At 36.3% G+C, this 15,729-nt stretch overlaps 1 protein-coding gene and 1 non-coding gene across 2 annotated transcripts in view; one reads left to right on the top strand and one right to left on the bottom strand.

Moving 5' to 3' along the window:
- The window catches only part of KCND2 (potassium voltage-gated channel subfamily D member 2), a 532,786-nt gene that overhangs the window by 45,440 nt on the left and 471,617 nt on the right, over positions 1–15,729 (top strand). The gene's annotated exons all lie outside the window — the stretch shown is intronic.
- TRNAA-CGC (transfer RNA alanine (anticodon CGC)) lies at positions 3,316–3,391 on the bottom strand. Its single transcript has one exon. It is a non-coding gene; the product is annotated as a tRNA-Ala (tRNA).

The raw sequence follows: 15,729 nt of genomic DNA on the forward strand, positions 1-15,729 counted from the left end.
TTGGTTCTTTCCATGTCTTGGCCACTGTGACTAATGCTGCAGTAAACATGGAAGTGCATGTGTCTTTGCATACCAATGTTTTCAAGTTTTTTTGGATAGATACCCAGTAGAGGAATTGCTGGATCATATGGTAATTTTATTTTTAATTTTTTGAGGAACCACCATACTTTCTTCCATAATGGCTGTTCCAGTTTACATTCCCACCAACAGTGAATAAAGATGTGGGGTGGTAGGTGTTTCATGGCAGTTTTGATTTGCGTTTCTCTAACAGCTAGCAAAGATGAGCCTCTTTTCATATATCTGTTGGCCATTTGTATGTCTTCTTGGGAGAAGTGTCTGTTTAGGTTTCCTCCTAATTTTTTTTTTGTATTTTTCTGAAGTTACAAACGGGGAAGCAGTCAGATGGACTCCCGCATGCCCCCGACCAGGATCCACCAGCATGCCCACCAGGGGGCGATGCTCTGCCCATCTGGGGCATCGCTCTGTTGCAACCAGAGCCATTCTAGCGCCTGAGGCAGAGGCCACAGAGCCATCCTCAGCGCCCGGGCCAACTTTGCTCCAGTGGAGCCTTGGCTGCGGGAGGGGAAGAGAGAGACAAAGAGGAAGGAGAGGGGGAGGGGTGGAGAAGCAGATGGGCACTGCTCCTGTGTGCCCTGGCCGGGAATCAAAACTGGGACCCCTGCACGCCAGGCCGACGCTCTACCACTGAGCCAACCAGCCAGGGCCTTCTACTAATTTTTAAATTAGATTATTTGCTTGTTTGTTTCTGAGCTTTGTGATTTCTTTATATATTTTGGATATTAACCCCTGGTATGGATTTCTGAAACTTTTGTCAAGATATTAGGAATTAGGTGGATACAACAAAGCCTGGAAAATTAACAAGATTTAGCATTGCCAAATCAATAGTATATGAGATGAAGAAAGCCAGCTAGAGAAGTCATTAGGCTACTAGATAATCAAAGAGTTGGAAGGTGCCATAGAATGTGAACAGACCTCAACATCAGTAAGACTTCTCTGCAAACTACTAATCAGGGGATAAGGTGTGGACTTCACCCAGTTCCAGACAAGTTCATTATCAGAAGTGGGGTAGACTAGTTATCTGAAACAGAATCTGCTAATATCACACCCTGGAATCATTTGGGAGAAATAATAGCTACATACTATTTTCTAGAACTGTCTAGAATTCTAGTCTCTACTTGAACCCTCTGAGACTATCATTCTTTTACTCCTCCAATGCATGATACATGCCTGCTTAATAACATGAGCCTATTCAAGTTTTCCTATCAACTACTGTCTGCATCTCTCTTCCTTAAGCACTTTTCACTGAGCTCCTACATACAATGCTTCATGTTTGTATTAGCTTTCTTAAACCTGAAGAACCTAGCAGATATCATGCAGTCTTGCTCATATGTTTGTGTCACACTCATTGTCATTACAGTTATTATAGCTGGTAAACCTGGCTGTTCTATCAATTGTTCAGCATCAGACTAAGGGAATTTGTCCCTTGCAAAATGCTGAAAATTGAGGATGAATAAATCATTAGGTAACATTGCCAAAGCAGAGTTTTTGTAGACACATCAAAATTCCAGACATCTGGAAGGAGTAGACACACCTTGCAACACATGGAAGAGAAGTATTTTTAAAAATCCATAAAACATCAGCAATCAGTTAAGCTCAAAGGGATGAAATTTGGAAGTATTATTTTTCGATTCCAACAATTTAAATATATCATTGGTTGAAAAACTCATAATGCATTATTGAAGAAAACTAAGTGTCTCCAGTTTTAGAAATGGAAAAGCAAAAGCCATCATTTTCATCTGCTTTAACGTGTCTCAGAGCTCCAGGTGCTTCCAGTTCCCACAGCACTTTTCTTTGCAGATACTAAAATTCCAATTTTGCATTGAGAAATAAAAATGATTCCACTTCTAGGATTATTTAGCTAGTTATGTGATGCAGAGGCAATTTCCAGATTTACATTATTATCGCTGCTCTGTAAGCTCAATTATTTTAACAAGACCTTTCCAATTTTCCTTAATGTTTTTTCATAACTACCTTGAGCTTACATTTAAATCAAAACTCATTTTTTGAAATAGCTTATATCTCCTAGACTTTTGAAGCATTCAGCATCACATTTGTATGAAGTCTCCATTTCTAGATGTGAAGTTTGGTATGAAGATTTAAGGATTTTCTTTTTCCTCCAATGAGTTTATTTAGCTATAACAAAAACATTACATTTCAGGTTTACATTTAACAGGGTATTTTCTTTTTTTCTTTTTTAAAATAACTTTTCCATTGATTGAGAGAGGGGGGGAGAGAAGGAAAGAGTGAGAGAAGAAAGAAGAGAGAGAGAAAAACATCAATTTATTGTTCCACATAGTTGGTCCATGTAGTTGTGCACTCATTGGTTGCTTCTCCTACGTGCCCTGACCGGGGATTGAACCTGAGACCTTGGGTAACCGAGACATTGATTTAGCCACTGAGGCACCTGGGCAAGGCCAACAGGATATTTTCAAGTCATGTTACTATGTTAGCTGCTTATTCGAGTTACTATGAAGAAAGACTAACTAAACCTTAAAATGGTAACGTTTCAGTTGCATTAAGTCTTACAAATCTGCCTTAAAACATGGTGCCTATAGTTAATAATACTGTCTTGTACACTTAAAAATTTGTTGAGAGTAAATCGCACATTGTGTTCTTATCAGAACAAAAAGTTGCAAATAAAGCTTTTCATTTGGCAAAGAAATGGTATAGCTTTTGTTTGTACTGAATTATGGTGCTTGATATCCAGGATTTTAAAAATTCAGATCATTACATACTAATTGCAAAGCACTTTTGTGAATCATTTATATATTTAATGTTTATAAAGTATATAAATATTATATATATCAAAGTTCTGCAATAAACTATCAGGAATATTTTATATCAGTCTCCTTTATGATGAATGGTAAATGATCTGAGAACAAAATAAAACAATCAAAACATGGCATCAAATCTTTTTTTTTTTTTTTGTATTTTTCTGAAGCTGGAAACGGGGAGAGACAGTCAGAAAGACTCCCACATGCGCCCGACCGGGATCCACCTGGCACACCCACCAGGGGCGATGCTCTGCCCACCAGGGGGCGATGCTCTGCCCCTCCGGGGCATCGCTCTGTTGCGACCAGAGCCACTCTAGCACCTGGGGCAGAGGCCAAGGAACCATCCCCAGCGCCCAGGCCATCCTTGCTCCAATGGAGCCTCGGCTGCGGGAGGGGAAGAGAGAGACAGAGAGGAAGGAGAGGGGGAGGGGTGGAGAAGCAAATGGGCGCTTCTCCTGTGTGCCCTGGCCGGGAATCGAACCCAGGACTTCTGCATGCGAGACCGACGCTCTACCACTGAGCCAACCGGCCAGGGCCTGGCATCAAATCTTTTAAATGATGTATTAATTCTGAATTAGATTATTTGCATATTTTTATTAACATTTAGACACTTAAACCACAATGTATATATGTCCAAACTATCTAACACATAGCAAGTTTGTGTTCTTACATGAATTATTCTTCATTATAGGAATGGATTTTTCTTTCCGTCTACATTCAACTGTGCATAGTGTGAATTATGTATCTTTCAGTGAGAACATTTCACTCTAATTAAAAATACCGTTGCAATATTTGGTCCCAATATAACATGGAAGCTCAAGCTACCAAAGATATAAAGATAGGTTTAGAGTACTAGCAAAGTAAGACAGATTGGTTTTCATCCTTAAACTTCACCCCAATTTGACTGTGTGAATTTATGATTTGGCTGAGATTATAGTACATAGCTTTAGAAATAAAATTGTCTTCCGAGATTATTGCTACTGTGTCTGTGTAATTAAGGGTACTTATTATTGTCTATAAAACTGTAAAAACCCACACTTTTATAGAAAGAAAATAAAGCCAAAGATTTCAAATCAGTCATTTGAAGAGAGTTTTGAGATGCTCCAACCAATAGTTTTGTGAAAAACTTCAAGGAACACAGTCTTCCTGCAGTCAGCCTAGATCAGGGGTCAGGAACCATTTTGGCCAAGAAAGCCATGAATGCCACATATTTTAAAATGTAATTCCGTGTATGTTACACATTATTCATTAAAATTTTGGTGTTGTCCCAGAGGACAGCTGTGATTGGCTCCAGCCACCTGCAATCATGAACATGAACAGTAGGAAATGAATGGATTGTAGTACATAAGAATGTTTTATATTTTTATCGTTATTTTTTTCTCTCTTTTTTTTTTTTTTTTTGTATTTTTCTGAAGCTGGAAATGGGGAGAGACAGTCAGACAGACTCCCGCATGCGCCCAACCGGGATCCACCTGGCACGCAACGCTCTGCCCACCAAGGGGTGATGCTCTGCCCCTCTGGGGCATCGCTCTGTTGTGACCAGAGCCACTCCAGCACCTGGGGCAGAGGCCAAGGAGCCATCCCCAGCGCCCGGGCCATCTTTGCTCCAATGGAGCCTCGCTGCGGGAGAGGAAGAGAGAGACAGAGAGGAAGGAGAGGGGGAGGGGTGGAGAAGCAGATGGGCGCTTCTCCTGTGTGCCCTGGCCGGGAATTGAACCCGGGACTTCTGCACGCCAGGCCGACATTCTACCACTGAGCCAACCGGCCAGGGCTCGTTATTTTTTTATTAAAGATTTGTCTGTGAGCCAGATGGAGTCATCAAAAGAGCCACATCTGGCTCGCGAGACATAGGTTCCCGACCCCTGGCCTAGATGAATAAAATAGTAAAAGTTGTACCATACTGATTAAACAAGCATTCATTAACCACCTGCTGTGTACCTATTTATATGTACATGCAGGTGTCAGGGTAGTGATGTTAGACAGTTATGGAATGCTAGATTGGGCAGAATTTTAGAGAAAATCTTGCCCAGTTTTTCTACTTTATGTTTGAGATCTAGAAAGTATGAGTGACTTAAGTTCTCGCATCTAAAATTAGTGTCAGCACTAGAATTAAAATGCATAAGAGAAAATACAGTTAAAATGAGTAAACCTGAGAGCTCAGAGTGGATGTTTAGTTGACTATAGTTAATAAAGTGTAACTGTACAAATTATATAGTGATGACAAAATAAAGAAGGTCAGGTAATGATTAAATATAAAATGTTATGTTATTATTATGTATAGAGCATAATTTTCATCTTTTCAGGAATATCAGTTCCTTTCACATTGTTTCATATAAAAAATGACAATTTTTTTATATGATTAAGATCATTCATAGTAACCAAATAATGTATTGAATTAATTTATTCTTTTATAATATTTTCAATTTAGTCAGACCATAAACACAACTCCTATGTTTATGCAGCATGTCTGTTCGCTCTAATGGCAATGCTTACACTCATTGGCTTTGAAAGTACCTTGGAATAACTTCCTGGTGGTCTAAAACTAAAAGTTGGAAACCACACAAATGTTGATAAGAAAATTCTTCCTTCAATGGTATATGTAACACCTTTAGTGCCTATTGGTCAAATAAGTTTGTAAATATGATATATATATATATATTTGCTTGCTTATATGATAGTTCGCTTTGGGTGTGGGAGACAGGCTGTAAACTGGCTAAGTTATTATAGCCTAAGGCTTAGTTTTAAAACTAAGCTTTTGCCCACACCCTTCACTGTTGCATGATAGGGGGTGGTGCACTCTCATGAGGATTCCCATTATGCCTCAGATAAGTGACTTTGTATCAGAGACTTCTTTGTATATTAGATTAAAGATTTTGATTTCTACATTATAAAATGGGGCAGACCGGGAGCTTGTTCTCTCGGTTCCTGAGATTAGCATTAGAGAGGAGAGCAGAGAAAGACTATGTGGAGGAGAGGAGAAGCAGCCAAGATGGCAGAGTGCTGAAGGAGAAGCCAGTTTCTGTAGAGTTTGTGCAGAGAGAAGGAGATGGGGTACAGAGGTGAATAAGGCTGGAGATTTAGGAACCTTTGATTCTAGGAAACTCAGATTAGTCAGTGGCTTTGGGAGCCCTGAATGGAAAGGGAAGTGTTTTCCAACTGTGTGTATTTCTTGCCCGCTGGATGCAAGCTAAGATTAAAAGGTAATGGCCCACCAGTTCTTGGCTCCGTTGTTTCAATACCATCTGTCCCAATCTAATGCGAATCTGCATGGGCCAGGCGACTGTGATGGTGGCCACGGCTACTGGCTTTACAGTGCCTCATAATTCTTTTAAGCCCTACTTCATGAAGAGCAGCAAACATTTTTTATCAATATAAACAAATAACGTTCATGGTCAATGTGAGCCTATCAGATTCAAAAGATGGCTTTCAACAAATTTGTATTGCTTTCTGAGACAATGCCTTAAATGTTTAAAAATAAACAGATTATCATTGCTATAGCTCATGGAAGTCTAAAATTTTTTAAAAAAATTAACCTTCTGTCAACAGATGGTAGACTTCATATTTTGTCAATTATTTGTATTTTAAATTATTCACCAATAATTTAGAGACTACTTTATGCTGTTGTTATCCTCGCTGTTTAGTAGATTATGTTAATTTTTCTTTCAGCTACTATTTTTCAGCCTTCTCTTTCCATGGCATGACTACATGGAAGCATTAGAGCATTTAGTTTTATAATGTGTGAACCGTAATTCCCTTCCATTAACCTAGTTAATGGGAGAATTCAAATACCTTTGTTCCTGAATGAACCTTAAATTTACTGACCTGTCTTTTTTCATATTTCTTACATGGCTCTAAATATAATCTCAGGCATCCCACGAAAATCACCGTGGAGTAATAAGGGACTAGGCATAAAGCTATGTTTTGTATTTAAATGATAAACTCTGGAATAGTAATACAGTGCACCAAATTATACTTTTGTTAAAAATCTAAGCTAAAAATAGGACATAGACCTTATATTCACTATTCTATTCCATATATTTCTTATATTACAAGACTTTCTTATTAACATCAGACACAGGTTCTAGGCATTTAAATTTCTTCATAAGGTAGATAAGCTTTTCAAAATATTGGATATGAAATAGAAGGGGAATGGAATATAGAAGCAAATTTTCTGGTTCTAAAAGTAGGTCATAATACATCAGGGGGAACTCTTTGTAAAGTATATGATTGTCTAATCCTTATGCTGTACACCCGAAACCAATACAAAATAATACTGAAAGTTAACTCTAATTGAAAAAATAAAAAATAAATTAATTGAAAATAAAAACAAATAAAGGTGGGTCACAATAAATAACACTATAGTTAGTTTACCTGTAATATACCATGTTTTATATCTTCTTCCTGATTTAAGCCTTTGAAACAACAAAGTCTTCTTGGAATCATTTAAAAACATCCTCTCAATAACTATATTGTCGAGTCATAACATTAAATTTTTCTCTAAACTAAAAATTATTATACCTTTATTCCCTGAAGACTTATATGTAAACACTTTTGCCCTTCATTTAAAGTAGTAGAAGTCATATAATCAATACTATACTTCATGTTTCTATCTATATATGCATATGCTAATTAGTTTCATAATATGTCTTTTACCATGAAGTGTATTTTTTTAACTTCCACATTTCAGTTGGTTAGCACTTAAAAGGTCCTGACCCCAATTCCAGTGTATAGAAGGCGGGGTTCCCAACACGTTCAACAAGCCATGCTTCAGGTGCCAGCCGAGTGTCACACATACAATCCAACTGAACTCGGACACTGTCTGCCCTGAGATAGCACCAGATGACACAGACTAAGGGCTCGGTCCTTCAGGACTGTACCCTTTCCCCCACATCAGATGTCAGTAGCAAGCTCTGGTACCTGTATTTCTGACTGACTGACAGACTGACTGACCGACTGACTGACTAGAAATCAGAAGTTTCCATGACCATTCCCTTGGGTTAGGGGAATTTGCTAGAGGAGTTCACAGAGCTCAGAAAAACACTTGCTTCCTAGATCACTGGTTTATTATGAAGGGGTATAGCTCAGGCACAGGTAAATGGAAGGGATGTGTGAGGCGACGGATGGGATGGGGAGCCAGGTGCAGAGCTTCCAGACCCTGTCCAGACTCTGCTGCTCTCCTCCAACGCCCCCGTGTTCACCAACTGGGAAGCCCTCCAAACCCCATCCTTTGAGTTTTCATGGAAGCTTCACTGCAGAGGTAGGATTGATTAAATAACTGACCGTTTGTGATTGAACTCAACCTCCAGTTGTATTGGCTCCACTGGTCACTTGGCTCATCCTTTGGTGTTTTTCAAAAGTCACCTCATCAAAATAACAAAAACATTTTTATCACTCTCAACACAGAACAGTGATTTTCAACCTCTTTCATTTCGGGGCATATATAAACCAATTACTAAAATTCTGTGGCACACCAAAAATATATTATTATTATTTTTTTTTTTTTGGCGATCAGATAAAAAATAGGCATAATTTTGATTTCTTCACACTGATAGCTAATGTTGTCTTGGCTGTTGTCATTTTTTATTTAACAATCTAAGGGAAAAGAGGTCTGTGCCCCTGCTTAAATAAGAACTGCATAGTTTAGAAATTCTTGCAGGCACTGGTGGGGTAGCGGCATCGTCCCAATGCGCCAGGGTTGTGCGTTTGCTCCTGGGTCAGGGCCCATAGCGAAGTCAACCAGTGGATGCATGGGTGAGTGGAGCAACAAACTGATGTTTCTCTCTCTTTCTTTCTCTCTTTCCCTCCTTCTCTCTAAAATCAATAAAAAAGAAAAGGAAAAAACTTCTGGCAGCACAGCAGTATGTCATTGCACAGTGGTTAAAAATCGCTGACTTAGGAAATTCCAAGGGTTCTGGGAGTTGTGAACCAGGAAACATGATGAACACCGAATATGTAGGGGAAATATATTTTGGTCATCTGAACAATAGATTCTTTTTTCTTATAAGTTACAATATTGCAATATTAAATATTTAAGTACTCTAGGCTATGCAAATACAAAAGGAAGACATTTTTTTTGTTTGTTTGTTTTAACAAGAAATATAGAAATTGAAATTCATTGAGTCAATTAACCCCCTTCAAGCTTTTTTGTCAGCTGGTACCATGGGCATAATTTTAGCATGGTAGGTATGTGCCAGGCACTACATAAGCTCAAGTATTGAGGAGTTGACACACATGTAACATAGTAAGTTTAAGGATAACAATGGTTTATGTGACAGTATAGGAGTGTTATAAAGGAAAGAGGGAGCATACTGCAGGAAGAAGATTCACAAAGAAATGTCATGTTAGCTTGGCCTGGTAGAATGAATGTGATACTGCCATGTGTTCAAGATGGACAAAAGTGTGAAAAGACTAGCAGATGCAAAACCTAGAAGTGTGTGAATGCGGTATGCCTACGCACATGGTTCGGTGTGTTGTGAAGCTTATAGCATAGCCAAGGCAAAGCCAAATAGGCAGCAAATAAGTAAAGTACCTCTCTAATCTACAAAAGGCCCTTTACATTTTTCTGTCCAAGAAAGGGACTCACCAAGGAATTTCAATATAAGAAGTAACAATGTGACTGCACTTTGGAAAATTGATTGAAGTGGAATGGCTTGAAATTGAAGCAGAAGAGCAAATTAAGAGTTTATTGCAATGGCTTGAACAAAAGAAGATAGGAGTGAAGATGTAGTAAAGAAGAGAGATGTATTTAGAAAGTAGAAACAAAGGGATGGATTGACTAACAGAAAATGGGTGTTGGAGGAACACTCTTGCTCTGTCTCTCACCGGTTTGATATACTCGTGGCTAGAAGAAGACAAAAAATGTAAGAAAGGCAGGTTTGTGAAGAACAGAAGGTCATTGTTGGATATATTAAGGCTAAATGATCTGTGGAAAAGTTTGATACCTAAATTAAAGACCTTATAAATGAAGGATTGTTCACTGGATCTGTGAGCTGTGCTCAGAGTCCATCTCCAAAGTGCAATGTGTGAGAATGCCCACCCTTCCACACCTTCGTAGCCTTAACTGCTATCATTTCCATTCATGTATTATGCATTTATTAGTTAGTTTACTCAAGAGGTGTCTATATATTTTGTTATGTGGACACATGAGTGTACCATTAAAGACCATAATCCAACCTTCCACTATTTTAATTTAGCAAGGAATACTACGAAGTAAACTAATAATCACAGTACAGTATGGTAAGTACAGATTTACTGAATGAGAAAATGGTAGTTTAATGTTTAATGTACAGTTATATGATTATTAAGACAAATATTTAATTATTACATGTATTTCTATATATGATTATTTGGTGTACATCTTTGGTCCATTTTTTGTTAGAAAATTAATTATTTTAAACATAATTTGTCTAAGGTTTTTGTTTTTGTGACATTAATATGCTTTGTTTATTGAAAATGTTATTGGTCGCTTTTTATCTTTTAATATTATTTGGTTTAATTCTGTTTTGATAGCATGGGTTTACATTTTGAATAAAAATATCTCTGAGATGGAGCTTACTGTGTGAAAGTATATTGCGTTGAGCCTAACAGAGGATACATACATCAACACTTTTCTTCTTTCATTTTTTTGAGTTTTCTCTCTAGACTCTTTCATTATATAAAACTGTCTAATGTTCTAGTTTTACCAACACATTTGTTCTTTTTCCATACTTGATACTTCACTGGAGAAGAATAAATTCAAAGATTTATGAGCATTAAATGATTAATATGGTAAGTATATTGGAGGCAATGCATGGTTCTGTGTGGCTGGAGAACTGCACACAGAGAAGAAAGTTTTGTGTCAGTAAACTATCCGGATTGTGAAGGGCTTCTTGTGCTTTAGTAAGAAACTTCATCATTTTGGGGTGTTTTTTTGAATGTTTTTAATTTTTTTGTTATGCATTGAAACATACCAATCATTTTAATTATAAGAATAATATGGACACACAATTTCATTTTTTGTTATGCATTGAGACATGCCAATCATTTTAATCATGAGAATAATATGGACACACAATTTGATTCTTTTTATATAAGAAATGATGTACTAAAGAGGAAAGATGTGGAACATATTATTGCATGCTTATTTTAGTACTAAATAGAGTTATTAAAATCTGATTTATTCATGTGCATGCTGTGTGTATGTGCATGTGTTGTATGTGATGCTAAAATATACATGTTGAGTGTTTACATTTTGTGAGGAGATATAGAGGGTGTCTGGAAAAGATGCAGAACTCTTATAGAAAATATACTGAAATCAGACAGGTCAGTTCTTATTTATGTTGATGAAAACTGATTATTGGGAATTAAGAGCAGAGCACCTGCTGAGCAGGAATGGGAAGATTAGAGTCATTTTTCTCCTCCAAAAGTCAGTATATCCATTCTAACAACCATGCTTTTGAAAAAAAAATCTTTCTTGTCAGTTTTTCCAAAAGCTAATTAGTAACAAAGAAAAGAATGTGCAAGATGAGTTCACGTAGGGAAATGTGTGTGTTAAAAATGGAAAACATACCAGGATTAACGAAGTGCATGCTATACATGGTAAAATTAATGCTTGCAATAAAAACAAAGCAAAGAACACATATTTGTCAAGCAACACAAACAATTCTGCAGGTCTAGGTTTTCATCCTGGACATGCCAAATATGCTTTTAGTGAGATATATATTTTTAAACCTATAAATGACAAGGTGAGATTGAATGAGTTTAAGAAACATTTTAATAATATATTTGGAGCTGACAGAAGATGCCAAAATGGAAGATATTAAGAAGTGTAAAGAAAGGCAATTTGTATAGTAAAAAGAAAGAAGAGGCTGATAGAATAGTTTAACCCACACGATCAAGTTTTGGGACATATATATTTTATAGTTTCTATAAGATCCTGAAGAAAAGCTATCATAAAACATCTGGAATATAATCAAAATAATGATTTATTGGAAAAAGAAACTAGAAAATATAGGTGGAAGTTAATGATAATGGGTTTGGGTCATATTAATTGTCCTTATTTATTTAGTCATTCTAAATTTTTCAACATAATAACTTGGCAAAGAATCATTACTTCTCTGAGAACCAATTCCAGTTTTTATGGTACAGTTTTAAATCTCTATTTTTCCATTAATTAATTTTTGTTACTAAGTAAAGAAAACCCAATTTTAGGTGAAATAAATCCATATTTCAATGAGGAAAATCTTTTTTAAAAGCATAACTGAAATTATTGGCACATAAAATAATCTAACTCATAACACTTTATGTCAAATATAAGCTACCTTTGTTTAATAGGTTTTAGAAATATAAGTCTATTAGCACTCAATTGTTTTAGGTTTCTTCCGTTGTAGGTGAAGAAACTGAGAACGAGTGACATTAAATGCGTCACATGCACTAACACATATGGTCAGTGACAAGATTTGGACACAGGCCAACTTCTTTCCCTTGTGCAGGGCCCTTCTTCCCACACATCAGTGACTTCTATGTCGTATGTTAAGATTAGAGTATTTTAAAAGAAATAGTTCATAAAGCAAACAACGTGATTTCTGGTTATTATAATGTAATTTGTCTTGAGATTGTTATTCTCATCTTGCATAGTTTAAATAAGATTTTGTGTACACTTCAGACATTCTTTTTTCCATTTAAGGAAGACAATATTTATTTTAATTTTGTCTCTTCCTTCGTCTAACACTGAGATTTTTGTGTCCTGTTCTCTGGGTGTTAGGTCATTCATTGTAAGAATGAAAAATGATACTTCTCTCTTTGTCAGCTACTTAGTTAACATTTCCTATGACTTGAGAAAAACTGTTACCATTTAAAAATAGAATCAGTCATTTGAAAGTAAATAAACAGGGTCAACTTGGAATGAGATCATTGGTGATTAATATTGATGTAATGGCATTAATACGTGTTGTGATATGGGGTAGACCTTTGGTCAAAGGAGCCTACTTCTTATAGCAGGAAAGCAAAGCTGACATCAAAGAGAAAGGAAGAGAACAGTAAGTAGTTCAATTACCAGTGAAATTAAGAAATCTTGTTTCAAAGTTTTTCTTAATTGTACAAACTGATTTCTTTAAAGACACAGGTTTGATAAATGACATGTGGTTGGACTCACACAAAAGCATAAATATGAAAGCCTCTTTGGTCACAGTTTAAGTTGATATATTATTAAAATATTAGTTGTATATAAATTTAAATATTTATATTGAATAAATATATGCGTGTCTATTCATGTATTAAATATGCACTTCCTTAATTAGGAAAAACTGATACAGAATCCATCTGTGCACACATGTTACCTTCTCTTCTTTGAGCTGCTGGATTAGAACACTCTGACAAATGAATGTAGCCTTTTTAGTATAGTTCATTAATAAATGTTTTATTACTTTATGACAGAAAGATAGAAAAATGACACATTTTATATTTGAACATAAGCCTCTGGTCAAAAAAAGCACAAATTTCTGACTTAATTCCAAAAAAATTCAGAAAAAAAGGTGATTACTTGTAATAGTCACATTAATCTTTTTTCTTTAAATGATGCATTGAATTACAACAATATGCATATATTTATGCATAAACATCCATGCGTCTTTATAGTTATAGGAGTAAAATCAATAATTGGTAGTCTACTACCACTGTAGGGAAAGTATGTTCTATTTTGTCTTTTTTTTTTTTTTAACAGAGACAGAGAGAGAGTCAGAGAGAGGGATAGATAGGGACAGACAGGCAGGAACAGAGAGAGATGAGAAGCATCAATCATCAGTTTTTTGTTGCGACACCGTAGTTGTTCATTGATTACTTTCTCATATGTGCCTTGAGTGTATTTTTTCTTTTAAATGGAGAATTAGCAGAACTTTTCAAGAACATAGTAGGTAATTATAATTATATTCAACTAGAATAGAGATATAAAATAATACCTCAAAGTAATACTTCTTTTTTTTGGAGATAGAGACATGAAAAGAGAGAGAAGAGGAGAGATGAGAAGCACCAACTTCTAGTTGCTTTGTTTTACTTGTTTATTGATTGTTTTTCACATGTGCCTTGACAAGGATGGGGAGGACTCAAGCTGAGCTAGTGACCCCTTGCTCAAGTCAGTGACATTAGGCTCGAAGTCAGTGACCTTGGGATCATGTCAGTGATCCCATGCTCAAGCTGAGGAGCCTAAACTCTTACCAGCCACCTCAGAGTATCCAAAGGAGCACTTGGTGCCCTGATTTGACATTCTATTCCCGGTGCCACCACTAGTCAGGCAATATGGTCTATCTTGATTGCTGTTTTATACACCGCACCACTGACCATGCCTACACAGAAATAGGCATTCAATAAAAACTGATGAGTGAATGAATGTCAGGCACTGAACTATAAAATAGGTATATACTGGGAACCATAATAAGCAAGTCAGCTGCTTTAATGTCTGGCTCAGAGGGTGAGTGTAGTGTAAAAAATTCAAACACTAAATACACCAATATGTATTTAGTGACAACTGAGTTAACTGATAGGAAGAAAAAAAATGACATATTTTTCAAATTTGATCATGTTACTCTAGATAATAAATCTGTCTTCCACATTGCCATAAAATATTCAATCTACAAAGTGCACTAAATTGCTTAAGTTTAGACTCAAAAGGAAGAACGATAATATAATCAATGACTTTTCTGGAAGGCTTTACTCCAGAAATAAGGGTGTGAATTTGAACATGGTTACCTATAGTGACGTATTTGCATGGAGGATCTTTATAAAGATTACAGATGGTATTATAGAGAAGTTACATCAAACCTTTAAGATGTTGATGTTTCAATGTGAGTTTTAACACATAACTCTAAGAACAAACCTTAATTATCACTAAATTCAGAATGTTCTTAAATGTTTTCATCTTTGCATTTATCTAAAATATTTCCTATATCAAGTAGTTAACATTTAGCATTCCATCTTTCTCTCTTGTATCAAGAGTTACTCTCCCAAAATGTTAAATAGGAGGATTCTTAAGATTATAGATGAAGTTTTGTTTACTGAAATCAAGCACAAATTGCAGCAACTGAAGAAATTTATGAATTAATAAAAGTATAGGAAATAATTCACTCTAATATGAGGCACATAATATGCTGTTGGACACCTTTAGAGCCTTTCTTGTAAATAGTCAACCCTGCTTTAATCATGAAGGAATAGAAAATATGCAAACTCATATTTGTGAAAGAAATACTGAGACAATCACTTTCAGTACAGAAAGTGCTTCCTTTTAAAAAGTTTTAAGCTTAACCTTTTAAAAAGTAAACTGTTTCTGATCATTGAAAAATGTTTGGAATTTATTTTTTAATTGATTGATACATGCAACTTTGTGAACATATTTATTACATTACATGACCAACTTTCTAGTGGGTCCTTTCTTCTTTGGTTGAGTTTGAGAGCACGCCATAGCAACTATGTCACTAAATCTACAGATTTGGATTGCCCCAGATCTCATTGAACACCTAGCAAGAACTTCAAAAACTAAATGCTTACCAAGACATAATATCAAGACTTAATATTAGTGGTAGGTAGAGTGTTGACCTGGTGTGTGGAAGTCCCAAGTTGGATTCCCAGACAAGGCACACAGGAGAATTGACCTTCTGCTTCTCTTCACCTCTCCCTCTCCTTCTCTCTTTTTCTCTCTTCCCCTCCTGCAGCCATGGCTGGATTTATTTGACTTATTGGCCTTGAGTGCTGAGGATGGCTCTGTGGACCCTCCACTTCAGGTGCTAAAAATAGCTTTGTTGCAAACATGGCCCCAGATGGGCAGAGCATTGGTCCCAGATAGGGGTAACTGAGTGGATCCCAGTTGGGGCACATGAAGGAGTTTGTTTCTCTCTCTACTCTTCTT

The sequence above is a fragment of the Saccopteryx leptura genome, chromosome 2 (assembly GCF_036850995.1).
Source record: "Saccopteryx leptura isolate mSacLep1 chromosome 2, mSacLep1_pri_phased_curated, whole genome shotgun sequence".
Classification (NCBI taxonomy): domain Eukaryota; kingdom Metazoa; phylum Chordata; class Mammalia; order Chiroptera; family Emballonuridae; genus Saccopteryx; species Saccopteryx leptura.